Below are 19595 nucleotides of genomic sequence, written 5' to 3' on the forward strand. Positions count from 1 at the left end.
ATAATAATAATAATAATAATAATAATAATAATAAATTAGTGGACTCTAAAGCTTCGTCTTTAAGTGTTGAACGCGATAGAGACATCCTCTTCCTAGTGCGTATTTCAAACACTTAGTGCATGAAAGCTTTTCGAACTTGCTATACTGCATTTCCAAGCAGAGGAAGTTCTTTTGACTATTTTTACAAGCAGAGGCGTGGTTGTGTAATAGAGGGAAAAAAAGAGGCTTGGCCGTGTGGTAGGACATCCGCTTGACACGCAAACGACGTGGGTTCGATCCCCACGCAGACCCAAACAACCCTGGTTCAGTCCCTATGCTGCACGCTTTCTTATATTCCTTTTCATTTGCATTGTTCTCAATTTTTCGGTCATTCATAAGATCATTTTTCGCTCACAACCAACGGCGCCACCACCGCTGCCGACACAAAAATTTCTTCGAAACAAGCTCTTTAACGCTATCGCGTTAATGATAACGTGGTATGCAGCCGTGTAGTAATCAGAATTCGACTTTAGAGCACCCGCCAAATTTATTTAACACTAGCACAAAGAATATTAAAGGATTTTTTTTTTTGCATTCAGTCTCGTAAGAATATAGCTGCTACTATCACCACAGCCGATAAAAAAATGCCTAATGACATAGGGCTTGTCGGGTTTCTGTGACGCACGGCAGCTTGCAACGTAAACGTTCTCATCCTCGCTGCGGTAAGTAGAATTTTACGCAGGTTATATTCGCTCAATATGTCTGACAGCTTGCTGCTGAACGGTCTCCAATGAAGTTGTAATATATTTTATGCATACTCTGGGTTCTACGTTGCACTTAACAGCTGCCTCAATTGATTAGGTAAATTTTTAAATAATAAGATTATTGGTAAAAGTAACTCAATTTTGCCAGTTTTGTTTTCATGGTTCATGCAAGATATTTTTTTTTCGTTTCTTTATACGCTCAAGAGCAAAATACGGAGGTTTGAAATAAATTGACCTTTCTTGCGTCTGAGGAGGTTGTAGCAGCACTTTTTTCTTTCTTACATTTAACCATATCATCGATAATCCCGGCGTAGTGGCCCTCATGTTACCAGTAGATCTACTTACGCACGAAACAAAGGCCGCCGGGTGGGTCGGCGGTGATGTGTCGTCGGCATGATGCGACCATCGCGACAAGGGCGTCCACTCGGAGGCTCGCGTAACGGTACGCTGCCAGTGAAGGCGAAAACAAGCCGCGGATCTTGGTGGAATGTGTGAGGTGTTAGGCGAAAAAAAGAAGAGGAATAATAAAATAAATTCTCCGAGGTGCTCTCCCTTCATCCAGGGTGCATCCTGTGCCGGCCGCGATGCAGGTTGCTCCGGCGTGCCGCTGCCTAGGCGACGGAGCCGCCGTCCGGTCGCCGTGGCAACCGCCTCGGCCGCCTGACACTAGGGGCGACAGCGGCGGGAGAGAGAGACGCCGGCGCTCGGAGCGATTGGGAGAAGAGTCGGCCGGTGTATTGAGCAGCCAGAGTGGCCGCTGCGCCTGGGAGTGGCTGCCGCAACGAGCTTGCGAGGGAACACTTTTGGCTCCAGTGTTCCACCGTCCGTGCGTGCCGGCAACCGCGAAAACCCACGGGTCCAGGCTGTCCTATTCCGCAACACGCGGCCCAGCACGCCGGCACCCATCGATCTCCGCAGCAGCCCAAGCTGTAGCATGCCGGTGAGTCGCCCACGCTGCGCGCGCTTCCCTGCCGCGCGTCCACAACCCGGGCTTCACTCGCCGGGTTCGCTGCCCCGTGTGCGCGACCCCGCTAGGCAATGGATCCGTTCGGCGGCTCCTCGTGTCCGCAGATCCGAGAAGCGGCGTCGGTGTTGCCAAAGGGTGGTTGCCCGCTAACTCCGTTGGAAGCTTCAATTGGGCGCCCGATTTGAAAGCCCTGCATTGCCGCTGCGACATCGCCACGAGCGCGCGTTGGGGACATCGTGCATGTGCGTTGACAACCGTGTGAGATGTGCTTCGTGACGTCTGGCTCGCGAGAGCATTCCCGGTAAAGCCCGTAGTTGTCCGGCGAGTTCGCCTAGCGGGAAGAATAGTGTCCCGCGCTTGTTTTCCCGAAACCGGTTGTTGTCTGTGCTTCCCTTATATGTGTGACTCCACCCACGTACCGCACTTCTCCCCACTTTACCTCCCTTTTGTGCATGACAATGGCTGTAGCTGCAGTGTGTTCGGTTGTGCCTGTAACCCCACCTGTCCCTCTTTGAAAGCACCGTGTTGTGGACGTTCCAGAGTAACTGCAGAAGGGTTTGCTTCGTCGGAAGTACCTGCATGGTAGCCAACCCTCTCAAGATGAAATACTCGGCTCTGACAGTCAAGCACTTCATCTCGAGAAAAGCATTTTGGTTACTGATATACATAGCGCATAGGCGGCAGACTTGACACATTCGATAACTGCAATTACTTAGCGGAATGCCTGAAAACTGGCTCATCTTTTGAGCACCCGGCGTGGATCATTGTACGAGCTGGATTGATACACTCGAAAAGTAGTCAAGACCGCAAGAGATATAATCTGTATAGTTGATGTCGCGCGCCGCGGCATCTTTGAAATTTGAGAGTTATTTCGCTAACGTTGGTTGCCTCTAGCGTACTACTAGAAAATTTAAAGTTCGCATTATGCTCGCAAGGTGGCTCTAAAATCACTCCCTAAATTCCGCGTTGTTGTACGACGGGCAAAAAAGAGACAAACCAACTTTGTATGAAGCACGTCGCAATCTTTTTTCCCGATGCTTCGCGTTGTTCGGTACCGAAAATCCGTGATACGTTTCTGCCGCCATTATTTTTGTCTCTAGCTAGTCTAAGTTTCTCCACATGCAGTGGTTGAAAAATATTTTCTTTATCATCGAACGATATTTGGCGTGCAGCGGTCGAGTTGTGCGCAGGTGCTAAATTCGTTTCTGCAGAAATATTTGTCCGTTTCGGTCAGTGGCGAGAGTTCGAACAAGAAGTGTATGTCCTTGCACTCTCATCGTTATCGCTGTCGTGCACACACGTGTGTGGTTGCGCAATGCTAAATAATAAGCTAGTACTTGGTACATTCAGCAGTTCTAACAAAGTAAAACGGGCTCTTTAACGCCATGCGGCGAAAAACTTGTTGGGTTAACTGGCGCGTTTAGTCCTCGTCATTTATCGGTTCTCTCACAATCATGTCGCCATTTATTACCAATGTAAACAGTGATGTTGAAGACGCGAAAACATGATAGCAATGACATCGACGATAAATCCTGAGCAGACTAATTTTCAGATAGCTTAAATTCACGCACCTTCTCGTAAACTGCGTCCTTTGCGGCGTTGTGTTGCAGGACCAAGGAGCTCCGGCGAATTTTTTTCGGCGTCATGTTTGATGTTCCTCTCATATAAAAATGAAACGAATTACCCTGGTTTTGCCGCGACGACGGCAGCCTAGTTTGTATTCGTTGTTACGCCGTAAAATGTCATGTTTGACGCGGGCAGGCGGGAATTCGCGTAGCAGTCGAAAGTAATTCCTGCTTTCGAATGGTGCTTTCGTACTGCTAACTTTAGTGTTTTTGGTAGCTTTTTTAGCTTGTTAATCTATTTTCGTGGGCAAAAGATTTTAATGTCACGAGAGCATAGCATAAGGAGCAGAACCGGCATCGGCATATCTAGGGGGATCGCTCTTATTAACGCCAGTTTGAATGACAAAGAAATCAAGAGGAAGTGCGCTTCCTTGCATCTCAAGCCTTGCTTTGCACTACGGAACATTTAATGAATTATTACTAATTAATCAGATCGATAATATTTTAATGATTAATAACGCCACAGTGAACGTTTGTGTAGGCGGTGAACCCCCTCAGCGCGACATCATAATGGCGATGTTTTTGGAGATGTTATGTTCGTTAACCTTCCTCAATGCCTGCGCAGGCGTTGCAGGTAAGCTGCATTGCAGTTCGAGTTAATCAATATTCTCTCCAGCGTTAACGCAAACCCGAATCCCGAGTTTAAGTACTATGTAAAACATTGCTCTGGCAAACGAGGCAATGTCAGAGAACGTCTCGTGGAGTGCAAAATCGGCATGAAAGGGGCGATATGCTTTCTACGTGTAGGGCAACACTAACCGAAGGGCGGGTGGCTGTGTAATCGACCGTTTTTACTTGGTTCGACCGAAACTAAGATTGTGGTTGAAGGTTTAAGAAAGTGGGTAAGAAATATTATGTTGGCCACCATCTGTAACAAGCTGTAAACAGCTTTGTGGAGGATGCGAGAAGTGCTATTTATGAGTAAACCGCACAAGTGTGTACGACAAAAAAAAAAAAAAATGCTTCTTCACACAGAGGCTCTGTCTGAGTGACGCGCGATTCGCCAGTTTTACTAGACTCCTTGCTGTTACTAAGTTATAACGTTCTTTCAGTTAAACGATATAGCTAACCTGTCGCATTACTGCAGTGGGAAGCTTGTTTAATGTTCCTCTATGTCGCAGTGAGGAATGGCACTCAATTCTGTCGCACCCGAATGGTGTAGCGAGAACATCCGTGCTAACGCGTGCTACCCGGTGTATTGACGTGGGTGGCACCGGCGTTGCATGCCCGTTGCACATTTCGCGCCACGTTACCGCGGTCGCATAAATTTCTGAAAGAAACGGATTCGAAGCTGCGTCGAGTGCCCGTCTGCCCGATTCCCCCTCGACATATGTCAGAGGGCATTTACACACCCGTTTGTTGTCGCCGCAGGCGCGGACGGGTTGTTGGTTGTTCTTTCTTCCTCAACGAGTATGATCATAGTCGTCACGCTGTCGGATGGCCCGATGTTTCCGTATACGTTCGCGTGCTCGTCCACACTCCAGAACCGTGCGTCGCATTCTCGACACGCGAGATGGCTATAAAAAAAAGAAATGGGTTTCATTATTTCGAGCCTTAGCTGCGGCGTGCGCCTGGAGAAGCGAGGGAATGCATCGGGACTTGGAAAGTAAGCGAAAGTCTTTTGTTTTCTTTCATCCCGCCAAAGGGCCATCACCGCAGCGACGCTTTTAGTAGCAACTGGGCGACTATTGAGCGGGCCATATAGACAGGGCGACGCACATTACGAGCTGCCTTCGAAACGGGAGCGGTCCGGCGGAGAAGCCCCGCAGTTAGATCGAAAGCAAAACAACTTGCGCTCCCCGGAAAAGATGAATCAACCCAGACAGAGACAGGAGCAATTGCCTTTTCCCGTACTTTTTTTTTTCTTTTGTTCTCAGCTTTCGTGTAATACTCGCCGTTGATGGGGAAGCCGCGGGTGGAGAAAATGTGTTGGCTTCGGACGCCTCTCAGCCGACGTGCGGTGTCATCTGTGATCGTTACTGCGTCTGTTTGACAACTCGCTACATTGTGCCGACGCGTGACCGGAGTGCGCATTCAGGGGCCATCAAATTGTTGCGTTAACGAAGAATATCGCGCTGCGTGCATACGAGAGTCGCCTCAATACCAAGTCGTAGTGCAGCAGACAAGTTTGGGCCAATGTGCTGGGACTAGGCAACTCGCTTTGACAATTTTTTTTCTATTTATAGGATAATATGTGTGAAACAGCGTGTTCCAGCCATTCGAGGTGACGCACACATCATATTAGCCGATACGGCCAGCCAACGAAAAACTTTGTAAATTGCGTTCATGGCTCTCATATTCGCAAAACACGGTTTTGCGTTACAGTTGTTAGTTCCAGTCGAACGCGATGTTGTAAGAGTAATAGCGAATGCGATCATGCATGCAACTAACGGTGAATAACAATCATGAACTAAAATATATTTGAGGGCTGTTAAATTCAAACGCTACACACACGTGTTGTTTTTCGGTAAAGGGTCGAATGTTTCTCACAAATTACCAACTGTAGGTTTGCGCGCCAAGCCTAAGGTTAAGACCCGGTGCTCCAGCTTCTATTCAAATGACTATCTCGCTATCTCTCTCAAGATCTTATAGATCGTGTTTATGCCAATCACGAAGGCACATACGAAGTTAAGATCGTAACTGTTTTCAAAGATCACAGCTTTTAAACGCAGATAGAAGAACGTTGCTGCAGCTGGGCCGCCTACACGTTTTGAGCACTGCAAACAAACAATTATAGTTCATATAGTTAGTTGAAGCTTGGTTGCGATCGGGCCTTACAAAATATGAAAATCGTACGAAATTTTACCGCGCGCCTCCCTTTCTAGAGAGCGGCGATTCGGGAGAGATGTTATGTGGAAACTCACCCATGAATGGCCTGCGCAATACATCCTGCTTTTAACGTCACCGGTCATGGCACGTGACTTCGGTTAATCATCCAGTGCGCTGTGGCGCGACCGGAAACATGGTGCTAAACAAAAAAAAATACTAAGAAAATAAAGAAAAAGGGGCGAGGCTCCTTGCGCTAGTATAGTAGTAGCCGAGGCTCGGCGTACGGGAAAAGGCAGCACGAGAACTTCGGCGGCGGCCGTGACAGTGAAGCTGTCGTCTGACGGTATGCTGGAAGTACAGTAACTCATCTTGTAGCGCCTAGAATTGCGCAATAATTTGAAATTTTCCTTCGGTAAAACGTTCCATTGCGCCCGAACAATTTCAAGCGTATAACTAAAATTTTTAGAGGGGGCTGGTTAAGAGCCCTTTCGTGTGAGCGATTACAGGGCGTGATTATTTGGGAGGAATCTGTATGGAAGAAGAACAAAACTTTATTTGTGCAAAAGACTGGGTTGCCGCTAAAACAGGGCAACGCCGCGTGGTCAGACGCCTATTCCAAGGCACCGCTGGTTCCGGCCATCCTTTCAGCCCTTCTGAATGGAACTTGTCTGTATTTGCACGGGCTTCATGAAGGGCAGTGAGAGAAGAGATGGTATGCGCCCGACCAATCCACTTGTCACTTTCCTGCACAGAGTGGAATGGCTGCAATTTCACTTTTTGTGTTATCTGTGCGAGCATTATAGGTTCCTACCAGCTCTTCCACTATGCTGTTTGTCTTGTCGTTGGCACGAGATTTCATGACGTCTGACATAAACTTGAAAGTTCATTACAATTTTTATGCCCCTCATTTGGTGTTTTGCCGTTTCTTCGAGTATAGCGATAAAAGTGAAGAACTTAGATTCTAAGTTCTCCTCATTTGGCCATACATCTACTGTAATGCTTCAGTGAACTGGGAATAGACGCCTATACTCATACGGCATAATGAACATTATGGGGACATGCGGTATATGTTCGTAAGTACCCCCCCCCCCCTTCCGAAACTCAGTCTATTTGTCCTATCTTCTTCTTCTTTGTGGAAATTCGTTATGACCAGTGTCATTTGAAGTTACAATTCTTTCCCTGCACTTAAGGTTTCTCTTCTGTGATACTTTCGTAGTGTTTTCAGTTACCATACCCCTCCCTGACTGCTTCGAATTTCCACCCCCCACTCTTGTTTGTTTTTCGTTTACCAGATCCTGTTCGAGTACCAAGGAGTTATAGTTGCTATAAATAGTCAATGGTGCTTGCTTGCTACTTGCTACTATGGACCCACCTTTTCTCCCGAGCAGGGGCCACCGGGCCCGAACTACTACTTCCGTCGCATGTGATTACGGGCGGACTCAAAATCGGTGCCGCCTTTTACAAGCGGCTCCTATCGCAGTTTCGTTTGGGGCTGTCATACGGGAGACCGCGCAGGGTCTTGTTTTCTTCAGTCAGACCCACTCTTCTCGGGGTTTCCGTGAGCGCTAAGACGCGTGGCGTCTCGTATGATGAGCCGCTTGGGGGTGGTTGGCCGCGGCTTGTGTGCAAACAGCCGAGGGCCGGGCCCGTGGCTGGCTGTCCGCTAACGACCATCGATCGCGTGCGAAGCGCGCAACCCGTCCGGACTAAGACGGCCATCCATATCTCGGACGACAGCGGGGGCCAATTTCCATCTCGCGTTTTCCCCGCACTGCCGGGAAAGCACCCCTCCGCATTGCCGTGGATCGGTGGTACCTTTCCACCCAAAGGAACAACGCTTTCTCTGCCCCTTCATCTAATGCTTCTTTTTTTTTCGCTGGTAAACTACTGCCACATAGCCCATAAATCATGCGAACACTACGAAAGTATTACGGAAGAGAAAAAATTCAGTACAGAGGAAGAAGTGCGGACGTAATAAATATATACAGAAGAAAGGAAATAATCGAACTCGAGGTCGGTCGACGAGGAAATAAGTTTTGTACAGAGCAGGAGGTCAGATGTGGTTCACGGGTGACCGAGAACACGTGTCTCACGGTATAGGTAGGCAACGAATGATAGGTTGTCGCAGGGCTACCGATACGTGCTCACTCAGGTGTAGCACGAGCACCTATGACCTTTCTTTCTCTTCCGCGCTTGTTCTTTCGATGTTTTGTGGATATTGATTGCTTTTTCTTATACGAGGCGCGTACAAAGAGGGGCTTCAGTTGGTAAGACATGGAAAACATAAAAATACGCCTAGATACAAGACAGAAGAAGTAAAGAAGTGGATGGTCCCGTCCACTTCTTTTTGTATCCTGTATCTATGTGTATATGTATAGTGCTACGTTTTCCGTACGAGACGCTATAGACTCGTGTGATGCGTCGCCCCGGGCACTACTTGGTAATGTACATCTACAGGCACCATCTCCCAACTTTATCATATTTAAACCACGTGCAAAAATTAAATGCACCTTGCTTTCACAGAGAAACTATAATGGCTAGAGGTATCATACAGTGAGATGTGCGCAGCATTGTCACGATCCATTGTACTTTCCAACACCCTAAAAGGTAGTAACATGGCTTCACTTTCGGTGCGTGCCCTTCACGAATAATTTCAGCAACTCGGCTCTGTACTGCGTCAGTTACCGGTGTAATTTGGCATGTCGGCCGCAGAAGCGACTAGTAATAAGACTGATGTGCTCCCAAAGACCACGGGTGACTGTACTGCTTGACGAGAAACACACTTTAAACAAGTATTGAGTTCCAAAGCGCCAAGGCTTTGGAACGTCCATCCTAAGAAGTGCCATTGGGATTCTAATTTCAGCTTGGTGGCAGAACCACGTAAATACTCTCCACTGTGGCTGAAAAGGAGAGAACATATTTACGGTAATTTTATGGTCACTCATAAGAAGCATGAAAACACGCAAGTAGTCAGCCTGTCCTTAAATTTAAAGAAGGACCAAGCACGTGTTAAACATAACACGGAACAACGACAAAGTTTCTGCGACGTAGTACACTTAATGAACTGTTGTACCGTGGAGACCATGCAGGGCCCCATCTTTTGAAAAAAAAAATCTTGTTCTAAAATAGTAGATAAAATTTTGCTGAACCTCGCTGCTGAAAATTCATTAGCGGAGGAAACCGCACAATAGCGAAGAGCACTTACCGAGGGCTTGTCGAATAATTGCCAGCAGGACTAACAGTAACCGCATGCATATTAATCGAAGGCTGCTGAGTTCGCCTCGCACGCCCCCACCCGTCTTTGTCGCTGAGCGTGGCTCTTGCTTCCAACGAAGCGTTGAGGCGGCGAGAAAGGTGATGCGAGCCACTGGCGCATACTCGCAAAAAATTTGAGACGCACTCCGGGAAGAGGCCCTACCTATACTTTCCACGCGAGTTGTGTGCGGGGGCAGTCGGGCGGCCTGCATTATAGGTTAATGGAAGCTAGGCCCGCGCCACGAGCACGACCCCAAATGCAGCGCCGTTGTCTGCACCATGGAAAGTGCGTCGCAAATGGGGAACGGACACCGGAAGTCTGCGGCGGAGCGCCCAATGGACTGGCGCATTAATCTTGCTTCAGTGACGCTCCATTAATACGTGGACGTCGTGCAGTTCATTAGTCATTAGGGCGTATTTTCTAAACATGCCAGCCGAGAATGCCACCTGCACAAAAAGAAAACGCCGGACCTCTGTATGGCTTTGCGTGTGTATGCGTATTCTTTTTTGCACGAGTGCATCGGGGCGAGAAAGGGAGCTCTCGGGAAAGGCTTGCATGCATTGAAACATGCAACAACCTCTCGGTGTAACGCAAGGAGCTGGGAGTTGTTTTTTTACACTAATGCTGCTACATCGGTGCGATGGCTCCGCGAGCGGTGGCTGCGGACGAACAGCGTTTTATCATTCCGCGTTGCTCTCCCGTTATTCGTGTTTCTCGATTTTTATATGTGCCGTTTCGCCTCAACGCCAACGCATGCAAGCTCAAGATCATATTACGCACTGTCTGCGGGTGCGTAAAGACAGACGTGCACTATAGGTTGTTGACGCTTGAATACGTGGTCTTGTTAACGGGTCGTTTTCCATTGCAACATTAAGCTTACACATCATCATTAATCTCTACATCATATAAATTAGGTTGTTTTTCAACTTGAACGCATATTTTCTTATTGGTTGATATGCGTATTTCCGAAATATTAAAAATTTCAGCAACTCACTCATGAGTACAAGTAAGAGTATACAGTGCGCCAAATCACATGATGTGATAACAAGATACGACAAGGAAATTTATTAGATGAAGGTACACGATAACGAACCCCAGATGGCTCAAATTTCTGTGGCCCTCCACTACGGCGTCTCATTAAATATTATCTTGGTTTTGCAACGTAAAACCAGAGATGTTATTGTTATTAATATTATTAGTAATAGTAGCAGTAGTAGTAGAAGTAACAGCAGTAGTAGTAGAAAATGAATAATTTCAAAGTTAGTGTGACACACATACACACGTTTGGCCGAAGTTCGTCGGCACGAGGTATACAAGAGCGGAACTAGCAGGGCCAGTTGGGCCAGTTGATGCAAATTCATGTCTGAGAAAAAAACCGCAGAAAAATCACAACAGACAGGCATGAAAGAGGCGGGATGACGTTCTACTTCGCGCTTCTTACAGCAAAAGCTCTATATGGCTAGGCGAATTTAAAAACCGTTCGCAACGAGAAACGATGACGGCCTCCATTGGCGGCGCCGTTAGTTACGTCTTTCTGTATACCTCGCACCCAATTGCGCGCTATTGGTGGGCAGCGTCAGTGGCACCAATCTATGCGTTGTGCCCGGGAGTGGGGGAGGGGTGGGCGAAGTGCAAGCAGCAACTGTGCACCGAGGACGTGGTAGCCTCCCGAGCCGATTGCAAGCGAACGGCGGCGAGCCAGCGGCATTGCAGGCAGGGCAGTGCTAACGTGGCAATGGCGGGAACGCGTGGCCGACGCCTGCTTTCGACGCGATTTTCTCGAGCGGCACTTTGACATCGGCTGCGCAGTCTGCAATTGCCCGTGGCCGCACATTTCAGCCTCGCTGGTTAACCATCTGTGTGGAGTGCTTGGGCGGCGACTTATTTTTCAAATATGTAGATGAGGGCTGGTAAGTATGTTATAGTGGAAGTCGCATATATAGCAGAACGTGTGCGAAGCGCAGTGTTATAGCAACATACAATGCAACCACCTGGTGAAGCCATAATGACATTTTGGCGCCTAAATGGCTGGCACGTGCGCTGATGAAGGGGCACGTGTACTTTTCAGAAATGTCTTCCTGTGGTTCATCACTGTTGAAAGATGGTCAGGAGCATGAGCATCGGCAGGATATTGTCTTGCGGGCTGCAAGCCCGCTTTTCATCGCGTCTGTGGGAGAAAGAGTGGAGCGTGGTGTAGCTGGGGGGGGGGGGGGGGGGGGGGCAAGCGCTGATGTGGCTCCATCGATGGGGGTGTGGGCTCTTGGGCTTGCCGGCGCCTATGGTGAGGAGAGACTATAGTGTATTTAATGCAAAGAAGTCGTTTCTGACGGCCTACGTTTAGTTACTCGCGTGCTAATAAATAAGCATGCGTTATAAAGACGATCGAGAGATGAGAAAGGTGAAATAAAAAAAAAAGATAGGTTGAGTAATAATTTACCCATTTATCTAAGCTTTGTGCATTACGTGTAAATTGTATGCGGTGCAAAGAATGGAAGTGGGGTCGTTCAAATACCAGTCATTTTTTTCTAAAGCCTGCAGCCAATGATGATAGCGTAGGATGGTGTTGTCGGTTTATTTAAGCGTCGCCTGCGGTGAAAGGGAAACGCCACTATTACGAGGAGAAAAATCGGAGAAAATTGGTGTTTTTTTTATCAAACGTTGCCACAAACTGCGCGAACCACGAGGGCGGGTCTTCTTAACGCTAGCGTCACGTAATGAGCAAAAAGTAGGGCTTTCTGGAAAAATGGGTATGGTTTTGAACGCCAAGCTCCATAAATGGGCTTACTGTCTGTTGGGAAGAAATTACTAAATGTGAGGAGCCGCTTTTGAAGTCGCTCGCCTTGACATTGCGAAATTACTCCGAAACACCCGTGCATTTCGTGTGCGCTGCGCGCGAATGTCTTGAATAAGTGATGCGAGAGGTTTCAAACGATACAATGTAACCTTCCGATAAACTTTATTCAGCAGCAGGTGAATGAGGTGGTTTCTAATTCATAACATCAAGTTGCCGTGGCTTTATACTTTGTCTTCCTGTCTATTCTCAAAATGGCGGAAACATTGTTCTCAAATAAGGCCCGCTTTTAACTGTGCACGGTTCTTATTTTTCACGCATTTTGATCTTCCCTAACCGTCATGCTTTCTCAACACCTCTTGCCGGATAAATGGAACACATTCTGTACCTTCGACAAACGGCGTTTGAGGTTCAAATAAGGGCTTCGTTTAATACGTATACAGTGTGGGTTCACTGGAAATAATTCTGAGGAAAGCATTCGCGAGACGCGAATTGCATTCACTAATTGTCCAAGTTTGCAATTATGTCCCGCGTAGAAGGGTCTACTGAATTTCCTCTACATAGCTAATGTTGCATGTTCGGTGCGGCCATGATGAGAAAATCTTATAACTCCGAAGGGAGAAATAGTCCTGAAACTAGTATCTGTGAGTTCTTGGGCGAAGGTGGTACGAAGGTGGTAGGATTGCTAAACACCGGTGTTCAGTGGACCATATACTTCGAGGACAAATGCTCCGGTGGACTACGCCTTAATTCTTACTACGTATGGCTCTATAAACAGCATTGAAGCCGTATAGTACATGGACATCTGTCCATATTATAACCTTTCACGTGTGATTGACGTGTCCTGATTTTGCGCCGCTTTGACGCGCTCAGCCCGTTGCAAACGGCGTAGCCACTGTGCCACCCACAGCGAGAAAGGAACACTGCAGCGCTGATTTGGGCTTCGATTGATTGATTTGATTTGATTGATATGTGGGGTTTAACGTCCCAAAACCACTATATGATTATGAGAGACGCCGTAGTGGAGGGCTCCGCAAATTTCGATCACCTGGGGTTCTTTAACGTGCACCTAAATCTGAGCACACGGGCCTAGAACATTTCCGCCTCCATCGGAAATGCAGCCGCCGCAGCTGGGATTCGAACCCGTGCCCTGCGGGTCAGCAGCCGAGTACCTTAGCCACTAGACCACCGCGGCGGGGTGCTGATTTGGGCTTCGCGCGTACGTTCGGAATTAAGAGCTTTCAAAATACTAAAATGCTTGCTGCGCGCCGTTTTGCTCTCTGACGCACGGAGCATTTTTACTACGTGTTTTGTTTGATGCATTGATAACCTATAGTATTCAAGATGGTAACAATGTAAATGGCTTAGATTGAGTTAATAAGAATTAAAGATATTCAGGTACATGCTGCTAATGTTTTACGAAAGCCATCGTCGTTCAAAGGACCATTCTTAGGCATGTACTCACAAGAGTGCTGCAAAAAAGTCACACTATTCAATGAAAATTGCGTCTTGTGTGTCTAACGGCGTCTTTTGCCTTACTACTACTACTACTACTACTACTACTACTACTACTACTACTACTACTACTACTACTACTACTACTACTAATAATAATAATAATAATAGTTTGATGTTTAACGCCCCCAAACCTTTATATGATTAATGGAGACGCTGTAGTCGAGGGTTCCGGAAATTTCGATCAGCTTTAGCGTGCACCCAAATCTGAGCACAGGGGCCTCCAGCATTTCCGCCTCTATCGAAATGAGGCCGCCGCAAGCGGGATTCGATCCCGCAATCTGCGGATAAGCAGCCGAGTGCCGTAGCCACTAGACCACAGTGGCGGGTCTTCTTAATTTTCAGGAGTTTGAAAATTCATGGAAGCTTTCATTCAGTGTCAAAGAGGAGTAGTATACATCATGAGGTGCTTCAATCGGGACGCGATGGCGATGGTCCTCGCCGTAGCTGATTGAAAAAAAGCTCTATAACGTCACCACTCGAAGATGGCTCCCGAAGTTAGAGTTTAATTTTATTTTCGATGATTTATTATTTTATTTATCTAGTGATTGCAGAGTTTACGGACAAACAGAGACACCGCGAACGTACTTGAGACTGGAAAATCTTCGAAAACCATTTGTTCTGTAACGCGGGGAAAAAGAAGACGAGAAATGGCGGGGCTGACCTTTAGTAGTTCCTTCGTGCTTCTGTAATCTTCTCCTGTTGCACACTGCAGGCGGCGGCGTAGAGTGCGTAAGTCATTGGCACTCATTGGCGGTATACTCTGGGAGATGAGCCGCGCTGTTCGGGCAGGCAGTGCGCGTTGGGCCCTGCGCCTGTTGTCTGCCCTGACGGGAGCGCATGCAAAGCAGGAGGGGCTACACGCCGTCCTATACGACTCGCGGTCGTTGGCACGGCGCGGCGCCGACGAGAGCCAAGCAGCCCCGTCCACGCTTATATCGATAAATCGATTGAAGCACCCCCAAGACCCGAACAGCTCGGCCTTTCTATCGGAATAAACGTCCTTCTTCTTGTTGTCAATACCGCCCGCTACGTGCTTCGTCTTCTTCCAGCGCGCCGCTTCAATTTGAAACACGCTGGGCGGGCCTCCCTTCAGTGAGCGGGAAAAGCTCGAGCGAAGAAAACGAACTCACGGTGGCCTGAAAAGGAAAATGAAGAAGAAGAAAAAAATTCAATGCCGATCCTCTTCATCGCCCCATCCTCGCTTTCTTCAAATGAATGTGTCGTCCCGGGTTTTCCCGTTTGCCCAAGTTTCCATCGTCCACGCAGTCGCCTTCTTCGCTTGCTCGAAGCGGAACCCCTCGGGCGACCTTCTCAGATATTGGACGTAAAAAGCGTTTCACACGGATGACGAGATGATCGATTGCGCCCGCGAACGCCGAGAAGAGTCCGCGACGCCGGATGCTGCGAGCGCATTGGCTAAGGCGTCGCGACTCTTAAGCAGGCATCCACGGGTGTGCCTGGCGCGCGCGCAGCGCACTCCCCAGTGCTCACCCACCAAAACATCGTATTAAGACAGGAAGGAGAACCGCAATACATTTGCAATGCCTGTGCATCCAGAACAGGCTAGGAGGCAGAGTGGCCCTGCAGGAAGGCTCGCCCGCATACCGAATACGTGGGCTTCTCAGTGAAACGGATGTCCGATGTTCGGCTCGTTAAAGTTATTGATGTTTTATGCCTATTTTGCATAAATGTCAGCGCATAAGACAGGCTGACGGGAGAGCATAAGTACGTCCGCAAAATGGAAATCGCAACTCGGATACAAATCGATGTAGTTTACCTGCAGCGTTTAAACAAACCACTGAGCGCTCATCTTAACGGTGATGTAAGTGCGCAACGAAAAAACCAGCAACTTTCCTGTAGGAGCGACACACGTGGTCCTTTTTTAAACGCGTCCTCGAATAAGTACACCCTGAATGGCAGGAATGCTTTCTCCTATATAATAAACACAACACGATCGTTGTTCGATCACTATAGTCTTTAGTGAACGTGTAATTTGACCTAATGTTGCATTCCTTGCAGGGACTGATATTTGTGGAGCTTCGGGATTTTACCAGTTTAATCCTTCCTCCATGCACCAGTCGTAATCGCGCCTACCCATGAGGGTTAGTATATACAAGGTTGTTGTCACGATCTGTACTCAGGGTTACCACATCTTTGCGAACGACAGTCTGTTGCATTTATGCCAGCAGTCTGTACATGGAATAAAAAGCCCCTGGTTTTAAATGTATATGGTTTATTCCACGAGGAGATCAGACCCTATATAGACACTGTTGTCTTATAAGCGTCATCGGTGACATCTATATAAAATGAAATTTAGGGTGCCTTGTGGATTGTCAGAGACGAATCAGGTTCCACATTGCATAATGCGGGTGAAATTCCAGCTGAACTAACGAAAAGCCACTTGGTGTCAACATTTGAAGCTTAGTCATGTTACCGTATACGTACATCTACATCGGAGACCGAAACTGTCCTTGTCAAAGCGGCCGCATCAGATATAGTTAAAGCTTGCTCACGTTCGCCAGAAGTGCGGTACCAATAAATTCAGTAGGTTTCAACAACTTGATTATTTCGTCTCCTTTCTTTCTCGCAGGATTCTGCCGTGAGCTTTTGCCGCTATATAGAAAATATAGTTGTTGAATGTGCCAAAAATCAAGTCGGGAAAAACTTCCACCTTAATCGCAAAATCTTCTTGATCAAGGGATTCTGTTTTTGGCGGGAGGTACTCTGCGATGCCAAGAGCTATCTGCGGTGTTGCTCGGGGTGTATACAAAGCGACGTGCTGCGAACAGGTGCATCGTGCAGCTGAGCACCCCTTGTGTGATTGTCGGACAGACTGTTTGTTGGCGAACACCGATCAATCAGGTGTGGCCATTCAGGTGCCGCGCGATCAAAGCCGTTTTGCGGAATAGGTTCCGCGGTGCATTCGATGGAGCATCGTCCGTGCACAGTTTTTTTTTTGTTTCTTTCGCGTGTAGCTCGTTGGTGGCCCGGAACGATGCAGCTAAAAGCAATGTTGGCACACGCCTAGCATCTACCGCGTCGTGTATGGAGTGCGCGCGTTGGTCCACGTACTACGTACCGTACAACGCTGTACGGTAGATCGCCGGTTGTTCTCGCACATGTTGTGTTGTTGTGTGCGACGCTGTGCAGCACGGAAATCGCTCTATCAGCCCTGACAAGCATGTTTCTTTTACACGCTCCACAACGTGTTGCAACTCCCCGGAGGGTCGTATTCGGTGCTGGGCTTTGATGCGCGTTTATGGTGCGCCGCGGTATATTTCCTTGCACTGTATCCCCCATACATGTACCCTAGCCTTGATTGGCTCATCGCCCCATGTTGGTATCAAGTGCCAGCGCATTGCCATACATAAAAGGCCCTTGTGTGGTTCTCTTCTTGGCATTCAACAATTACGAACTGTTGCTATTGAAACATATATGTGTAGTGGTTTGGGATGGTTGGTTTTCCCCATTGTTTAAAGCCAAGGCAATCAGGAAAGCGCTAAGCTGCTTCGCGTTTTACATCTTTAACAAGGTTAAAATTGCAGGCCTATATAGCTATCATTTGTGGTGCAGCCTAGTACCAGGAAATCAAAACCTAGTTTCTTGAGGTCGGCAGCTAATTGAGTAAATCACCTCTACCACACCAAAGTGCATGGGCGGTTTTTCTCTCGCTTATTTCGGTTATTAATCGCACAACTGCAGCAAGAGCGCGCTTTCGTTCTCCCCATTGAAACTATGGTGTGGGACTGTTGTCTTTAGGCGCTTCATAATTAGCGTAATACAGTGCTCAAGCAGACAGAACATCAGTGCGCACCAGTATATACCGTGCTGTTTCCAAGCTACTAGAGCGAATCGAATCACGCGTGGGAAGAGTGGTTCTTTAGCGAATTCCGCAAACAATAGTGTAAGCCAACGTGACCGACGTCTTGAAACAACGAGCCTTCTCTGCATTCACGCAGGCGTGATATATTTGTCACGGCCCAGCGTATCTCTTTGTTTCATCGCTTTGCAAAGGGAGGCATGGCAGAGATACGCGAGTTCGTAGTGAGAGCCGGCTGAGAGGGGGGAACCGCGGGCAACCGGCCGCGCCTGCGGGAGGCGCCCGCAGTATGCGCGTCCTGATCCATATAAATGGCCCGGGGTCCAGGCACACGCGCGCCTTGCGGCCGAAGCGTAAACCCGGAGAGGCGAGGGCAGTCTCTGTCCCGTGATGGAGCACGCTGCGGGCCCCTTTTGTGCGACACTTGCGGCGGCTGGCGCGACGCGCGCTTCCCCTCCTCTGCGGACCCCATCCATCGCTCGACGTGGCCGCCACCCGGGCAGCTGCCCGCGTCACCTGGGATTGAGAGGCGAAACGGTCGGGAGCCGCCTCGAAACACGCTTTTCAACTCGATTCGCCCTGTAAGGTCGCAACTGTCGCGACTTCGCCCACACGTGTGTCATCAACGAGTGCACTGACCGATATAAACCGCGTAAATTGACGAATCGCCGCTGGTTTGCAACACTTCGCGTGTGATGCGCGCTGGCAACATATAGACTGCGCTCTGAACCGAGCTCTCTTGGCTGACGTCCAGCGAAACACCCGACTCTGCACGTTCGCTATGCTAACGGGGGTGGACGTGCAACGATGCTCGATGAAAGCGTTACCAAGAATGCTGGCTCGCGCTTTAAGTATATCTCCGTTTGTAACGAACTGGAAGATGGTAAAGTGTGTGTGTGTGTGTGTGTGTGTGAAAGAGAGAAAGAATTATGAACTTCTTATCTATTGGTAAACGATGGTGCTCAGGCTATTAGGCTACTCAGTTTCTCTGTTTTTACTTCATGACTTGGCTCTATATTTCTCAACTGGCAAGGGTGATTTAGAAACGGAGATGAAGTGGTCATCAGCATCACATATTTGCGGCTAAGAAAAGATCTGGATAGCAAAACGAACAAAAAAAACGACAGTGGTGGACTCAGACCTCTCTCCCAATCATAATATGGTCACCTTCAGCCGTGTCTGCTCCTTTCACGAAGTTTCCAGGGACAGTTGCAGGAAAAAGCGATTTTTCTTTTTCTTTTTGTTTTTTTCTTTGGCATGCTCAGTTTCTCATTTAGGCTAAAAACGCGAGTCACTATTGACAAGGCCGCTCTCTTTCCTGTAATCCTGTGGCACATTCTTTGACGCGCAAAGTAACGCAAGGCGTTGCAACACAGTAATGTGTAGATGAAGAAAAGCAAACTTTAGACGCCGCAGCGTAACCGCAGATGCTTAGCGGCATGCCACTTGATCAGGTAGGCCTGATTTCACGTTGCTATTTTTGGTGCACGGCATTTTCTGCTCCGCGCTATCGATTACCGTCAGCTTCATGGGTATAAGAACGCAGTCGACAGTGTCGTGTAACTTATTGTTTAATGTATCTCGCGCACAGGCATCTTCTCGTTTTCTTTATCTCTTTCTTCAGCTCTGCATCAACGTATGAAAAAATTAAGCAGTTAATATTCAATGATTATACCCGCTTCACTAAATACCTTGAAATGTTACATTCGCATAAACGGCTGACAAACCAAATGTTCAGCAAAAAATTGACAAGGCGGCTCTAAATTACCTTGCCTTCAGATAACTCTTAGCAAGATGGGCAAGTTCAAGTACGCATATATTGTCCAATCGTGTTGGTATTCTATCAAATGGGGCCACTTGTGCTCAGAAATAAACCTTTTTTATAGTGTATAGTTACGCCAGAAATTCATCTCTTCTCCGTGACAGAAACCGATGGGCGTATTGGTTAGCCACGGTATTGGTGAATTAGCTCATTGAAGCAGAAGGTATACGCGCTGAAGCTCTCTTGAAGAATTACACGCACGGGCACTTAGTTATTTTCGACTCACCCTAGCTCCTGTGTGTTTTTCCCCACGTGTGCGTAAATGTCGCTCTTGTTTATGAGCA

General features: G+C 47.9%; 1 protein-coding gene across 1 annotated transcript in view; it reads left to right on the forward strand.

Moving 5' to 3' along the window:
- The first annotated feature begins 1455 nt into the window (after positions 1 to 1455).
- Positions 1456 to 19595, forward strand: part of fz2 (frizzled 2) — a 69548-nt gene continuing 51408 nt past the window's right edge. Inside the window, exon 1 of the mRNA XM_037427120.2 lies at positions 1456 to 1683. The gene's annotated coding sequence lies outside the window, so the exon portion shown is untranslated. The remainder of the gene's footprint in view (positions 1684 to 19595) is intronic.

This window comes from Rhipicephalus microplus, chromosome X (genome assembly GCF_043290135.1).
Source record: "Rhipicephalus microplus isolate Deutch F79 chromosome X, USDA_Rmic, whole genome shotgun sequence".
Classification (NCBI taxonomy): domain Eukaryota; kingdom Metazoa; phylum Arthropoda; class Arachnida; order Ixodida; family Ixodidae; genus Rhipicephalus; species Rhipicephalus microplus.